The following is a 14,225-nucleotide window of genomic DNA, read 5'->3' as shown; positions in this document are numbered from 1 at the left end:
TAGGGCTAATAGAGCGGTAGCTCTACGCCTATATATTAATATGTTTGCTAATTAGGAAGCATATGCGGGTAGCTGGGTCTGGTTTATATAGGAGGTAGTATCCTTTTAGTTAGTACGTTTTTTGGGTTTGCTTATTAAATGCTAGTTCCTATATTATAATTATCTGGTATTCCTCTAGGTCTAGACTATTAAATAAAGGGCGCGTAGCTTTATAGTTTAAGTGTCCGTAGTTATATTAAACTATTATTATTAATTTTATAGTGGTAATTGGTCTAGTAACTTACTAGCGCCTTCCCTTTATATCTGGGGCGTCCTATTTAGGATCGTTATAATTAGGATTCTCTGCTAGGACGGGTCTTTGGCAGCGTTAGTACTGCTTTATAGGCGTCCTATGGCCCGTTTTGCTGCTAGTTGGGTAAAGGGTACTCCTATTAGGGTAGGTAACCTAGATCTCTTTTGCTATGCGATTAACTAGGTTCCGTTATTTATGTTATTTGCCCTGCTTATCTCCTTCTCCTTATAAGCGTTTCCCCATACCGTAGCTGTATTCCAGTATAGTTTAATACGTCTTATTATAGTAGCTTCTAGGTACACCTAGTAGGTTTTATACGCCGTCTTCTACTATACTCTATGTCCTTTTCCATAGTTTATATATCTGTCTTCCTTGTCCTTATGGTAGTCCTTAGTGTTGTATATATTAGCGCATATCCCGCACCTTACGTCCTTCCCGTATCCACTTTAGGTGTACCCCTACTATTAGTATCTAAAGTATCGTTAAACTTCTACCACGTAGTGGTATAGTTGGGCTTTATACTAGAGGCTATCTATAACTACTCCTTTATAGGCTACTATAGCCTACATTTCTTAGGTTAGTAGGTTAATTATTAGGGTACTACGTGTTTTAATCCTTTAAGGCCCCGGTATCTCCCCTATATATATTATACGCTCTTTTTTATATAGCTATGCGATTCTGGTTATAGTAATCCCTAGGACTAGTTTTTTAGTAGCCTCCGTAATCCTTTAAATAATCTATATATTTATAGCGCCTTTCCCACTTTCTACTTATGTAGTAAGAGGTACCCCAATTATTTTAACTGGGAAATCCTGGCGGAGAATCTTACACTTAGGGGTGTCTCCCTAGGTAAGGGTCTGGTCCTTTGCCTCCTAATTAGGAAGTATAACCTCTACGTCGCTACTGCGTAGAACCCTTACTGCTACTGCCTTTGGTATATGTACTTTAATTAATATAAGGATCTATTCCGGGTCCGTTCCTGCTGCTATTGGTGTATAAACCCTAACTATAGCTCTTACTGGTGCTACACTAGGTAGGCGAAGGAGGGTCGCCGGTTAGGCGCCTACTACGATATTAGCCTATAATAGTTTTGCTGCTTGCGTTATTAGTAGTTTCTACTCTTTTATAGCGTCTTTAATGCGCCTAAGCCTATCCTCTACTATATTCTAGTTCCTATTATGCTTTATCTAGAGTTCCTAGGCGATTTGGCCTGCTTTTTAAGCCGCACGCGCTACCCCTGCGCGTGGGTGTTTATCTTCTCCCTTCCCTAGATTTTCCTTAATGTCTTTTAGGATGTCTATAAGTTTCTGCCATTTCTAGTTAGTGTCCTTTGGTTGTTGTGGTTGTATCGCCCTTTATTATGTTTATTGTTGTGTCGCGTTTTCCTATGCGGCGCCTCCCCTTTGAGTCTGCTGCGACCCCCTAGGGTCGCGCAGGCTTTCCGGCTGTGCTGTATATATTGGTTCTAGGGCATAATATGCCGTAGATTTGATTGGAGATAGTTATTTCTTTATTGGGTAGGTGGTAGGCGTGTTTTGCTGCTGTAGCGGCTTATAAAAGATGTTCGAGTTCTATAATATACTAAACCAACTAAGGTAACGTCTAACTTCTACTAAAAAAAAAAATACCACGCTAAGGATTATAAGGCTTAATTTAGATTTAACAACTTACTAACTCTTCTATTAATCCTTCCTTATATATACCTGCTATAGCTAAAGTAAGCTTTAACGTTATTACTCCTTCTACCTATAGTATCTATATACCACTATAGGAAGTCTTTAAACTTATTACCCTAGAGCTCTAGCTTACTCCTCTATAACCCAAAATATTGTTAAATATACTTCTTTAGCTTACCAAAAAACTCCTTAATTAGATTTAAATTAGGTGAATATATAGGTAGATAGATAAGCACTATATTACACTTAGTAAAAAGAGACCTAATCTATCCTAAGTAGTAGAAGCTTATATTATCTATAATAACTACTAACCTTAAAGCTAGATAAGGATTATAATAAAGTAGAAAGTAGTGTTTAATCTAGTAGTTATATCCTTCCGCGTTTGTTAAGCCGCTATATACTAATAATACTAGTATACCGTTAATAGTATACGTAGGTAGAATATTAACCTACTGCTTGCTGCGATTATATAGAGTATATAGGATTGGCGTCGTGCCTACTAGCGCCTAAGCTAACTTTTATATACCCGTCTTTAAGTTAACGCTAGATTCGTCTATAAAGATAAGTTACTTAATAGTAAACTATAAGATATTAGCCTAGTATTAATTACGGTCCTTCTAACTACGCTCTAAAGCAACGTAATAAGCCTTATATATAAGTAAGTTATTTCCTTATCTATATATTTAGAATGTAGCTTACTAGCTTCCTACTCTAGCTAATAACTCTTAGCTCTATAGCAATTATCTATAGGCTTACTATAATTCTAAAACTATTATATATATACTAAGCCATCTTATCTAGATATAAATTTAGTACTTCTTTAAGTTAGTAGAGTAATATAATAATTATCTAAGAGCTTAACGTCCTCTTTAGGCCGAAGTATATACAACCAAGCCTCGTCCTTCTATACCTCTCTAGTTTCCGCCAAATTCGTTAAACAGCTCTATAAGAGCACTTGGCCTAAACGCTACACTATTAATTAGTGGCGCTAGCGTTAATAAGGATTTCCAAAAAGACGTATTGCCATTTGCGTATATTGGGCGCCATATTTAACAGAGGCGACGACGAAAGCTACACCACAGTCTAGAGCAAATATCACGATATTGGTAAGAAAGAGAAGTTGCGAATAGCTTCAAAGTGCAAGGAGGCCCTCCTCCTACAGGGTTGTGTACGGCCAGCTTCACCCCCCCCCTTTTAGCGAGCGCTGTGAGATTTCAAATTCGGTACTCGCATCCAATCTCGCTCAATTGCCACCAGCTGTACATAGTAATTGTAGCGAACGGCTGTGGCTGCACGCAAGGACCTTTTTGGTTGCCCTGGAGAATTATTCTTGTTGGCTAGGAGAATTAAATCAAAACAATTTAGAACTTGCCTGACGTACGCTTCCTCTTTCTCCCTTTTTTGCCTACGCCTCCGCCAAAACGCAAATTCAACGCAGTCTCTGCAACTGCTGCTGAAATTTAGCAATATTGTATGGGTGGGAACCTTACGATATTGATAAAGATCACGNCACTGCGGAAGAAGGCCGATCGCTAGAAGTAAAGTTGTTGCAGCCAAGCATACGGCTTCGCTACAATTACTATGTACAGCTGGTGGCAATTGAGCGAGATTGGATGCGAGTACCGAATTTGAAATCTCACAGCGCTCGCTAAAGGGGGGGGTGAAGCTGGCCGTACACAACCCTGTAGCGGCCACTGCATCCAATTCTGCTAGCTCTACATACTAATTTAGGCGAGTCTTAAGCGAAATTAGATGCCATCGCTGCTGCGCGCACGGGGGGGGGGACACCGAACCTCCCGGTCTCTGCCACCCCCCCCTTTGGCGAGGGCTCCAAAATTTTAAATTCGGTACGCGCATCCAATCTCGCCTGGTTGCCACCAACTGTACATAGTAATTGTAGCGAAGCCGTATGCTTGGCTACAAGAACTTTGCTTCTATAATGTGGTGATCTTCGTTAATATTGTAAGGTTCCCACCCATACAATATTGCCAAATTTTATCGGCAATTGCAGAGACAGCGTTGTATTTGCGTTTTAGCAGAGGCATAAGAAAAAGAGGGAGCGTACGTTGAGGAAACGTACGTCGGGGGAGCGTCGTCAAGCAAGTTCAATTCTCCCGGCCAACCAAAATAATTCTCTATGGCAACCAAAACAGCCCTTGCTCGTAGCCACAGCCGTTCGCTACAATTGCTATGTACAGTTGGTGGCAACCAAGCGAGATTGGATGCGCGTACCGAATTTAAAATTTTGGAGCCCTCGCCAAAGGGGGGGGTGGAAGCTGGTCGTGCACATCACTGTAGGTAAAATTTAGGTAGATTTTGCGACAAAATTGCGCCCGTGAGGCTCTGGCGAGGCTCTAGGCGAGGCTCCAGGCGAGATTTTAAGTCAACGAGTCGACCCAAGCCTGATCAACGACGTTTTTCTACCTATCCCTTATCACGTTAAGGTCCTCAGAGTTCATGGCCCGTGCGCGAACGTCGTATATTTCCGAGCACGACCATCAAATTCGGCTGATTTGATTGGCGGGCTCTTATCGATAACATGAGGACCAATTTTAACGTGATAAGGGATAATTTTAACAACTTACTTTTATTCTATAGGGTTTTTATATAAATATTCTTAAAAAGTAGCTTTAGTTATATAATCGATTAGATTTTTAAAAGTACGTTATTTAAGGTGGAAGTAGGGCATTAAAAAAGGTAAAAGAAGATTTCAGTCTTGAATCGACCCTCTTATATTTTTGCACCAAAGGCTCTCAGACGGCAATTGAGACAGCTTTGTTGATTAATCCTAACTAGCCCTAATTCGTCTGTAAAGTACACTAGTTAAGTACTAGCGAGATTTACTGTCTCAATTGCCGGCTGAGTCGCTTACTGAGATAAGAAGGAAGATAGAGAGAACCAAAGCGCGAAAAGCTGGAAAATAATGACCCACTAGAATGTGTTAGGCAGTATCAATGAGCGAGATTATCCTCTTCAAAAGTCGAGAGCTGAGCCATTGTCCTTTTCAAACGAGTACACCTAGATGTCCGAGTCAATCGCCGAAATACACCATATCAGCAAGCGCAATTATCCTCATCAAAAGTCTAGAGCTGAGCCGTTGTCTTTTGCGAACAAGCACGCCTGAACCCCGAGTTAATCGTCGGAATTCTGACAAGAAAGGAAGTACTCACCACTGTCGTACGACAGGACACCCTTGGGCTTGCACTAGCTCTGAGATCGCAAAGGGAACGCGACGAGGGCATAGGGAACCCCTTTTTTATAAGAACTTGTTAAGGTTAACGCGTCGCAGGCACCTTGTACGAAACTTGTTAAGGCCCAAGGCCACCGCGAAGAACTTGTTAAGGCCCTACCTAGAGAACTCGTTAAGGCCCCTCTACGAGGGCCTATCTGGTATCCGGTACACCCAGGTGACTCAGAAGAGGGTCTTAATAGGCTTGGTGCGCGCGACCTGGTCAACAGCGACGCGACAGTGACGCGATTGCGATGCGACAACGACGCGATTGCGATGCGACAGCGATGCGACGGCGACCAGACGGCTTAACGAGGTGGAAACACGGGCAAAGCTCTAGGTAGCGGAAACACAGGCCAGCTTCGACGGCCCCATGGCGTTCGACTTGGTCGACTCACAGGCGACTCACAGGAGGGTCTTAATAGGCGTGGTGCACGCGACCTGACGCATACGCATATGCATGCATATACATATAGGGGAGGCTGTAGGGGAAACACAGGCCAGTCGGACGAGGACTCGACAGTTAGAGACACAGGCCAGCTTATAGGCAGGGGGGACACAAGCTTGGTTAGTAGGAGAGGGGGGAGCAGGTTGCCTGGCACGGGACCTGGCGTCTCTATGGCCCCCTCCTGCAAGACACGGTCGGCCTGTCATGAGGAGACTCCTACAGGCAACGCGAAACGACCACCCAGAGTAGTTGCGGGGCGTAGTGCGTAGTAGCCACTGCTGGCTCTAGGGATCTCACCCCTTAGCTAGGCTCTGACCCCTAGTGCACCTGGTAGGTAGGTAGGATCACGTCCTAGCCGGAGAGACTACTACGCGGCTCGAGAGAACGGATGCGCGTGTCGGTGTACCAACAGACGGGACTGCTCGCTAGGGCAGTGCGCCGGTGAGGTACGCTTAAGGAGCAAACAGGAGTTACTTAGGCGGGAGAGGTTTTGGCTAGGCCTTAACCGTAGAAGGTGCACCTAAGGCTTACTATATTGCAGGATGCAGCCACGACGCCCTCGTAGGACTACGCCAGTAGGCGCGTAAGATGGGAGTTGCGACCCCTGCAAATGGCAGCTTATGCCCGCGCTGGCGAAAACAATAAAGAGAAGCGTAAAACTAGAGGCTATGGAAGGCTCCTAAGCCGTGCGAAGGCGTACCAACTCTAGGAGGAAACTCTTATACGGACCGCTGGGGGGCGGACTGGTACTTAGGCTAATAATCTATTATAAGATATCCAAAAGAACTGGTAAAACTCCCCGTGCTATTGGTGGTGGCAAAGCCAACTGCTTGTAGAAAGCCCCCCTAGGCCCTCGGGTCTAGAGGTTTAGGACTATTTACTAGAGTTAAAGCCTAGCCTTTACCTTATCCTTTAGAGCTATATATAGCATAAGAAACTAGCTATTCTATCTTATACGGTTATTAAGAGGAACTATTTTACTAGTATGTTTAATAAATTATGTTTTATAGTTAGCTAAGCTATAAATATAAACGATATAGTTATAAAACTTTCCTATTAACCCAATAATATTTTAAATATTTTAACCTTTTTTACACTTTTTGTCTAATGCTAGCTCTAATTCTATATCCTTCTTTTTCTTTTTTTTAACTAGCGGTAGTACTTATTGTATAACTTCTTCTTCTTTTTCTTTTTCTTTTCTTATTCCTTATCCTTTTTAAACTAAATAGAAAGGCTTAAATATTAAGATTAATAACATGCTACTAATAGCAAATTCTTTAAATATATTATAATCTAGTTAATTTTATACTTAAGGCTAAGCCATTAGCTAATTATACGATAGAGAATATTATTTAGTCCAGTATTATCGCTAATAAGAGCTTTAATTTTTATTTTAATGCTATACTTAATAAGAACTGGACAAAGCGCCTTCTATTAATCTATACTATTTTAACTAGATACCGTATAAAGGGCAATTAAGGGGTTCCGGTATTTATCCTAGATATTAATAAAGCTAGTATAAATTCCAAGAAAAAGGGAATAACTTAGAAAGGCCTAGATATCCATAGTAAGGTAAATATTAATTTTTATAAATTAAAGTACTTTTTATACAATATCTTGACTCTTAGTAAAGTATTTAAGAATCTAGGCTATAATTATTAAATAGTATATAGGGATAATTAAGGATACTTCTTAATTTAATGCTTTTATAAAAGTATAAAACTCTAGCCATTTTATATATAAGAAGGGAAGCCGTTATATAATAATTAGATCTAGAAGTACTTGCTTTACAGTATAATGTACTATATACTTTAGAACCTTACCCTTAAGACCTTAAACATCTCCTCTTACTAAAAGCTTTTAATATAGTTCTAAAAGAGATCTCTCCCCCTAATCTTTTACTGTTATACGCTCCTAGTTCTCTACTAAATTCTATTTAATATAATATTTTTTAAGATAGCCTTATAATTTAATAGTTAAGGAATATTGTCCTTTTAGGTCTTAAGGAGGACAGTATTTATAAAAGTAGCGTTTCTTTATATAAGCCTTTTCTTCCTTTATTGCCGTATAAGTATATTTATAAATTAAGGAGACTTATCTTAAGAACTATGTTATATAAGTAGTTAGGATTTATAAGAGGCTAGTTTAACCAGAACGTATAATTATCTAATTAACAGTGTCACCGGTAAGTAAAAGGTAAGTCAAAGGTACGTTAAAGGTAAGTAAAAGGTAGAATGAGTTTTTATATATTAAAGGACAATTGTAACGGAACCTTGTAGTAGGAACTACAATAGGCTCGTTATTAGGCTAGGTGTATAGGTAATGCAAATTAAAGTTAATAACGTAATAATAACTAGTGGAGTGGTTGCCTAATAGATTAACTCCAATTATATTCTAAGAATTACTATAAGGAAGGAACTATCTAGGTAGGGACTAAGGGTCCTTAAATATACAACCATACTTCTATAAAATCCTTCTTATACGTAATATACGTCTTATATATAAGGTACGTAAGTTCCTTTTGTTTCTCTTATTTAATATATAGCATATTATATAACCTTAGTTACCATTCCTCGTTATATAGTTCTATTGGCTCTATCCTAAACCGTGCCTAAATTAACTAAATAGCTTCTTCTAACTCTTCCCTAAGTAGTTATAATATTATATTTAAAGCGTCTATAATACTATCTCCCTCTTTTTTATCTTTGTCCTTAAAGATTCCTAATATCTCTAAGTTGTTTACTAGAGGTGTAATATCCATCTAATTAATTTAGTTAATATCATTGCTTATTATATCTAAAGCAATTTCTTCTTCTTTATACGTCCAACGTCGTGCTCGCACTGTTGCTGCGATATTGTCTCTTAGTAAGATTATACCATCTCCGTATTCTCGCTGTTTAAAAAAGGGGTTGGTTTATATTACGTTGGTAAACCCATCTTCGTAACAACCGTCCTCTTACTTAGAGTGCACTAAAGCAAATATTCGTTCGTCCTATAACGTTCGCTCTATATTTAATGCTAAATATATACAACCTATTACTCTTAATAGCCATCTAGTTCCCTAATTAATTTATCTTAGGGTTTTATATTTAATCTACTGCTATATAGCTAGATAGTAAACTGTCTTAAGCCCTTACTAAATTAGAACATTCTTAAAACGCGGAATAAAAGGCCTTAGATACTTATATCGCGGCGTTTACCTATTTACTTTATCTTAAGAAGGTATATAAGAAGGTTTATTTTAAGAAGTGGAAACTTATAAAATAAGGTTTACAGGAACTTGGTAATAAAAAAACGGATTCTCCTCTAATAGAGAAGGAAATAGATCTAAGTAGCTCGGCAACTACTTTTCTTAGATCCCCCTTAGGTAACTTATTCTTTAGCAAACCTTTTTTATTAATACTATCTAACCTAATCTCTTCTAATACTTCTATACCTTTTCTATAGCATTTTTTAAATTCTCTAGTAGTTCCTAGGTAGTCTTAATATAGCCTATCCACTTTACCTTATACTATATTTTATTGTTAATATCCTTATAGTTAACAATCTTTAAAACTTGCTATTTATCTTCCTCTTATCCTCTATATATGTCTACTTTATAAACTAGTGGCTTAATATTCCTATATACTGGCTCTAGCATTGCAATATACTATATAGGGTAGATCTTTATTTTAGCTAGTAGGTTTAACTTAAACGTAACTAGTGAAATCCTCTACTTAATTTTAAAAGGTCTTAGTCTAATATAGTCTAACTTCTTGCTTAGTCGTTAACTCTTAAAATTTTTGTATAGTAGCTATACTTTATCTCCCTCCTTAAGATCTAGTCCCTTAGATCTCTTAGTATTATAATACTTTTTTATTCTCTCTTATACTTTTTTTACTAATTCTATAAGGTCTATATAAAGATTTATTAATATCTTTATTCTTTCTTTAGCTGTACTACTTGTCTTCTTCGCTTACCGTAATAATAACGATATTCTTAGCTTATATCCATAATTCGCCTTAAATAGTAATATACTTATTCCTTCTTATAGTATTATATTATATATAAACTATATAACTAGTAATAGTAATACCCAATTATTCTATACGTAATTAATATAGTGTCTTAGATACTATTCTAGTATATAATTTAGTCTTTTTATTTAACCGTTTGTCTACGGATAATATACGGTAAAAGTTGCTGCTCTAACTCCTTACTCTACTAAGAATACCTTCTAGAATACTGCTACGAATCTTAGGTCTCTATCCAATATAATCTTACTTAGTACTCTATATTTTATAAATACTTCTTTAATATAGATTCTAGCAATATCTTCTGCTAATATCTCTTCTATACACGCTATAAAGTATCCCTACTTTATAAGCTTGTCTATTATTACTAAGATTATATTATAATCTTATCCGGTAATAAGATCTCTTAACTTTAGTAACTTAATAATAAAGTCCTATAATATGACTTCCTATAGNCTCTCTAGTATTTTAATAGGTTATAGCCCTCCATATAGCTTATACCTTATTAGTTTATTCCTTTAGCAATCTAGATATTCCTTTATAACTTTTCGCGTTAAGCCCTAAATTTTATTAATAATATACTCCTTCTAGAGTCTTAATACTAAGCCCTTAGCTCTATTATGTCCTTAAGTTAATCCTTTATAGAAATCTTCCATAAACTACTCTGCTATACTTCTTAGGATATACTTCGCTTCTTAACTCTCGTATATATCTATCTATAGATCCTCTAGTTATACCTTTAGGATTCTTTATACCTAAAAGCTCTTTAGTAACTTATAAATCCTTTCTAGTTCTTCTTAAGTTGCTATAATCTTTGGATAATTATATCTAATTAATCTATCTATATCTTTTCGTAGTAAAGCCCCTAATGGCTTCTTATCGTTCTATAGTTTAGCTTTACGGCTTAGAGTATCTACCCGCGTATTATCTGTACCCTTAGTATACTAAATCTCGAAATGGTATTCTATAAGCATCTCCGCCTATCTAACCTATCTTTAGTTAAGCTCCTTTATTATTAGGAATCCTATTAGGTTCTTATAATCCGTCTTAACTATAAATAGTTTCTCTATACCTTACAAGAATGCTCTTTATTTCTTTAGTGCTGTAACTATACCTAATAACTCCTTGTTATAGATATTATAGTTTAACTCTAGTAGTATTATCTTTTAACTATAATATGCCACTAGGTGCCATCCATCTTAATACCTTTATATAAAGTACGCCCCTAGTATATAGTCTAATGCGTTTATTTCTACAACTATCTCTAGACCTAGTTAATAGATTTTTAAAACTGGTTCCTAGGTAAATAACTCTTTAACTTTCTTAAAGAGTTCTTACTATTTCTCTCCCCATACCTATAGTTCCTCTTTCTTTATTAATCGCGTAAATAGTTTAATATCCTTTAACTACTGCGCTATAAACCTTCTACAGTAATTGCAAAACCCTAGAAATAATCTTAACTGCGTAATATTCTCTAGTTCTTACTAATTCACTATAGCCTTAATTTTCTTTAGATCTATGCTAAGTTGGCCTAGTTTAATAATAAATTTAATAAAATCGGTCTTCCTAGTAAAGAACTTATATTTCTTAATTGCTACTAGTATCTATTCTTCCTATAGTTTCTTTAAGACCCATTTAACGTGTTCCCTATATTCTTCCTTAGTTATTAAGTAGATAATAATATTATTAAGGTATACTATAATAAATTCATCTAAGTATTCTCCTAATACATTATTAATACGCTTTTAGAACATTACTAGTACGTTTATAAGCCTAAATTGTATAACTAATAGTTTATACAGTCCTTCCTTTAACCTAAAAGCTGCCTTCTATTTATCGCCTTCCTTAATTCTAATCTAATAGTACGCCTATCTTAGATCTATCTTTATAAAGATTTACGCATTGCCTATCCTATCTTAGATTTCGCTAATTAAGGGTAAAGGATACCTATCCTTCCTAGTAATGCTGTTTAACTGCCTATAGTTGATACACAGCCTTAGCTTGCCATTTTTCTTTAGTATAAATAGTACTAAATAACCCGCTAATAACTGCGATAGTCTAATATATCCCTTTTGTAGGTTTTCCTAAATAAACTCTTTTAATGCTCTACCTTCTTCTTCGGTAAGCTTATAGATTAGAAAGAACCTTAGACTTATTTCTAGTTCTAATTCTATCTTATAGTCCTATACTATATACTCTAACAGCTTCTCACTTTTAGGTAACTATAGTTTCTTGCTATACTTATAGTATCTCTTTAGTACGTAACTTAAGCCTCGCTTAGTCTCCTTGTATATCACTCTAACTTAGTACTATATTAACTTAGCTTATTATTATATCTTACGGCGTTAAGTATCCTTAATATTAACCTAACCTATAATCTAATCAATCTTTAGATTGTATTCCTGTAACTAAGGCATTCCTAGTACTGCCTTATTATTCCCTAATGGTAATATATTAAAAGACATCTCAATTTATCTCCCTTTAATGGTTAACTAAATAGGTCCTATTTTAAGATTAATAATCCCTCCTCTATAGGTTATTAGATCTCCTAAAATTGTCACTAATAGGTAAGGGTACTCCTTTTTCCTATATAGTAAACCCATCCTTTTAACTGCTATTAGCGAGATATGGTTTCTTATCGCTCTACTATCTATTAATACCTTAAACTGTTAATCTTGCCACTTAACTTATAAATTTAGGTGTTATCCTTAAATTCCTTTAAGGGTCTAAGGCTCTACTACTAGCTCCCTCTAGTTCTATAGGCCTCTACTTTTCCCAACTATTAGCTACTTAATTTTATTTATACTTAGTCTAACTTAGGCTAATACTTAGTTCGCTTTTTATCTTTAATATACCATAGATACGTATTCTCTATACATTCCCATTACTATTATCCGTCTAGGCATTCTTCCATAAGGAATCTTCCTAGCTAAAGTATTAAGTCTCCTAACTCCTAGACTTCTACTAGATGCTAACTATATATATACTTAGCGTTTCTATATCTTTATTCTTCTGCTAACTAATATATTCTTATAGGGTACTTTTTATACTTTTCTTTTGGTACTCTATATATATTATACGCATTATCTATATATATAATCCATGCTAATATATAATATACTTAGTGTCTTAGGTTAACTCTTAGCTTATCTTTATCCTTAAGTTTAAACCTCTCTCGTATTAATCTAAACGTTATAACTTTATTCGCAGGTACTAAGATATATCTTTTACTTCTCTAGTCCTCTAAACGCTCCTCTAGATCCTTTAATATTATAATTAAGGCTCCTTTAATATAATTTATAGCCTTCTCCGTAATTAGGTGGTCTTAGATAACTTTTTTTATCCAACTATATATAGAAATCTTCCCACTTGTCATTATGTCGCTGCCTATACCACTTTTAGTATAGCTACTAAAGTGTATACGGCTTGTCCATAAGGAAGTATCTTCTCATTACTATATCGTAATAGCCTTTAGTATATCTCTCCTTAAACCTAGTTAAAATCCCTAAATCCTCTTTATTTTTCAGTTTAGTAAGCTACTTAGCTCTTAGTGTGCCTACCCTAGGCCTATTAGTAATTCTTTATACTAGCGCTCTGTCCTTTATATGTCCTAATATACTAGATCTTTTATCTAGTTTCTATTCTTGCTATGCGATAATTCTTTATCTAAATTCCTCTATAGTTTCTTTTAGTTTATATCTCGCGCTTAGATCCTTAAAGTCGTCTTACTTCTTAATCTTAGTATTAACTTTTTAATCTTTAGGCCGAACACTACGTTCTCCTAGTAAGTCTTCTAGGTCTATATATCTGTCTCTTAATCTAGTTACTATTTATACTATAGATTCTCTAATCTCGTTAATAGTCCTTATTTGTGTCTTAAAATCTTAGTTCTATAGGATTCTTAATCCTAGGCTTGCTTCTAACTTAAGCTTTACTCCTACCTTAGTCTAACTAGGCTTAGGTGTTCTTATCTCATCTTAAGAGTCTTAAATCTCACTTATCTTATCTTAAGAGTCTTATACCTATGGGAAACTCTATCCCAAGCTTATTTATATATTTTTAAACTAAGCTGCTACCCTACTCTATCGGTTTTCGTCTATTATAGGTCCTTAGGTATACCTTATCTCATCTTAAGAATCTTAGTCGTCTCTTATCTTATTTTAAGAATCTTAAGCCTTTGGCCTTTTGCCTTTATTAAGTGCTAAAGTGGTTCGCTATCCTACTTCTTTTACGTCTTGCGAAGCGATAGATATCGTATCTAGTAGGGTCTTAATCCCTACTAATGTTCCCTATTCTATAGTAGAATTATCCTCTACCTCTTATATAATATCTCTAAGGTCTATATACTCCTAATAAGCCGCCTTTATTACCTTATCGTTATAAAATATTTCGCCTATGTTAAAGTTATTATCCTTAATATCCGATCTACAAACTGGTTTATTAGTTCCTCTATACTCTATAGATTTTAGCTCCTATAGCTAATAGCTTATAACATACTTAGCGTCTTTATAAATTCGGTATGCGTTATTATAGCAAAATATAAAACTTCTAATTGCATACTCTTTTA

This window comes from Cenococcum geophilum, assembly GCF_001692895.1.
Source record: "Cenococcum geophilum 1.58 unplaced genomic scaffold K441scaffold_25, whole genome shotgun sequence".
Classification (NCBI taxonomy): domain Eukaryota; kingdom Fungi; phylum Ascomycota; class Dothideomycetes; order Gloniales; family Gloniaceae; genus Cenococcum; species Cenococcum geophilum.
The sequence above is the reverse complement of the archived record's forward strand: the minus strand, read 5'-3'. Positions refer to the sequence as shown.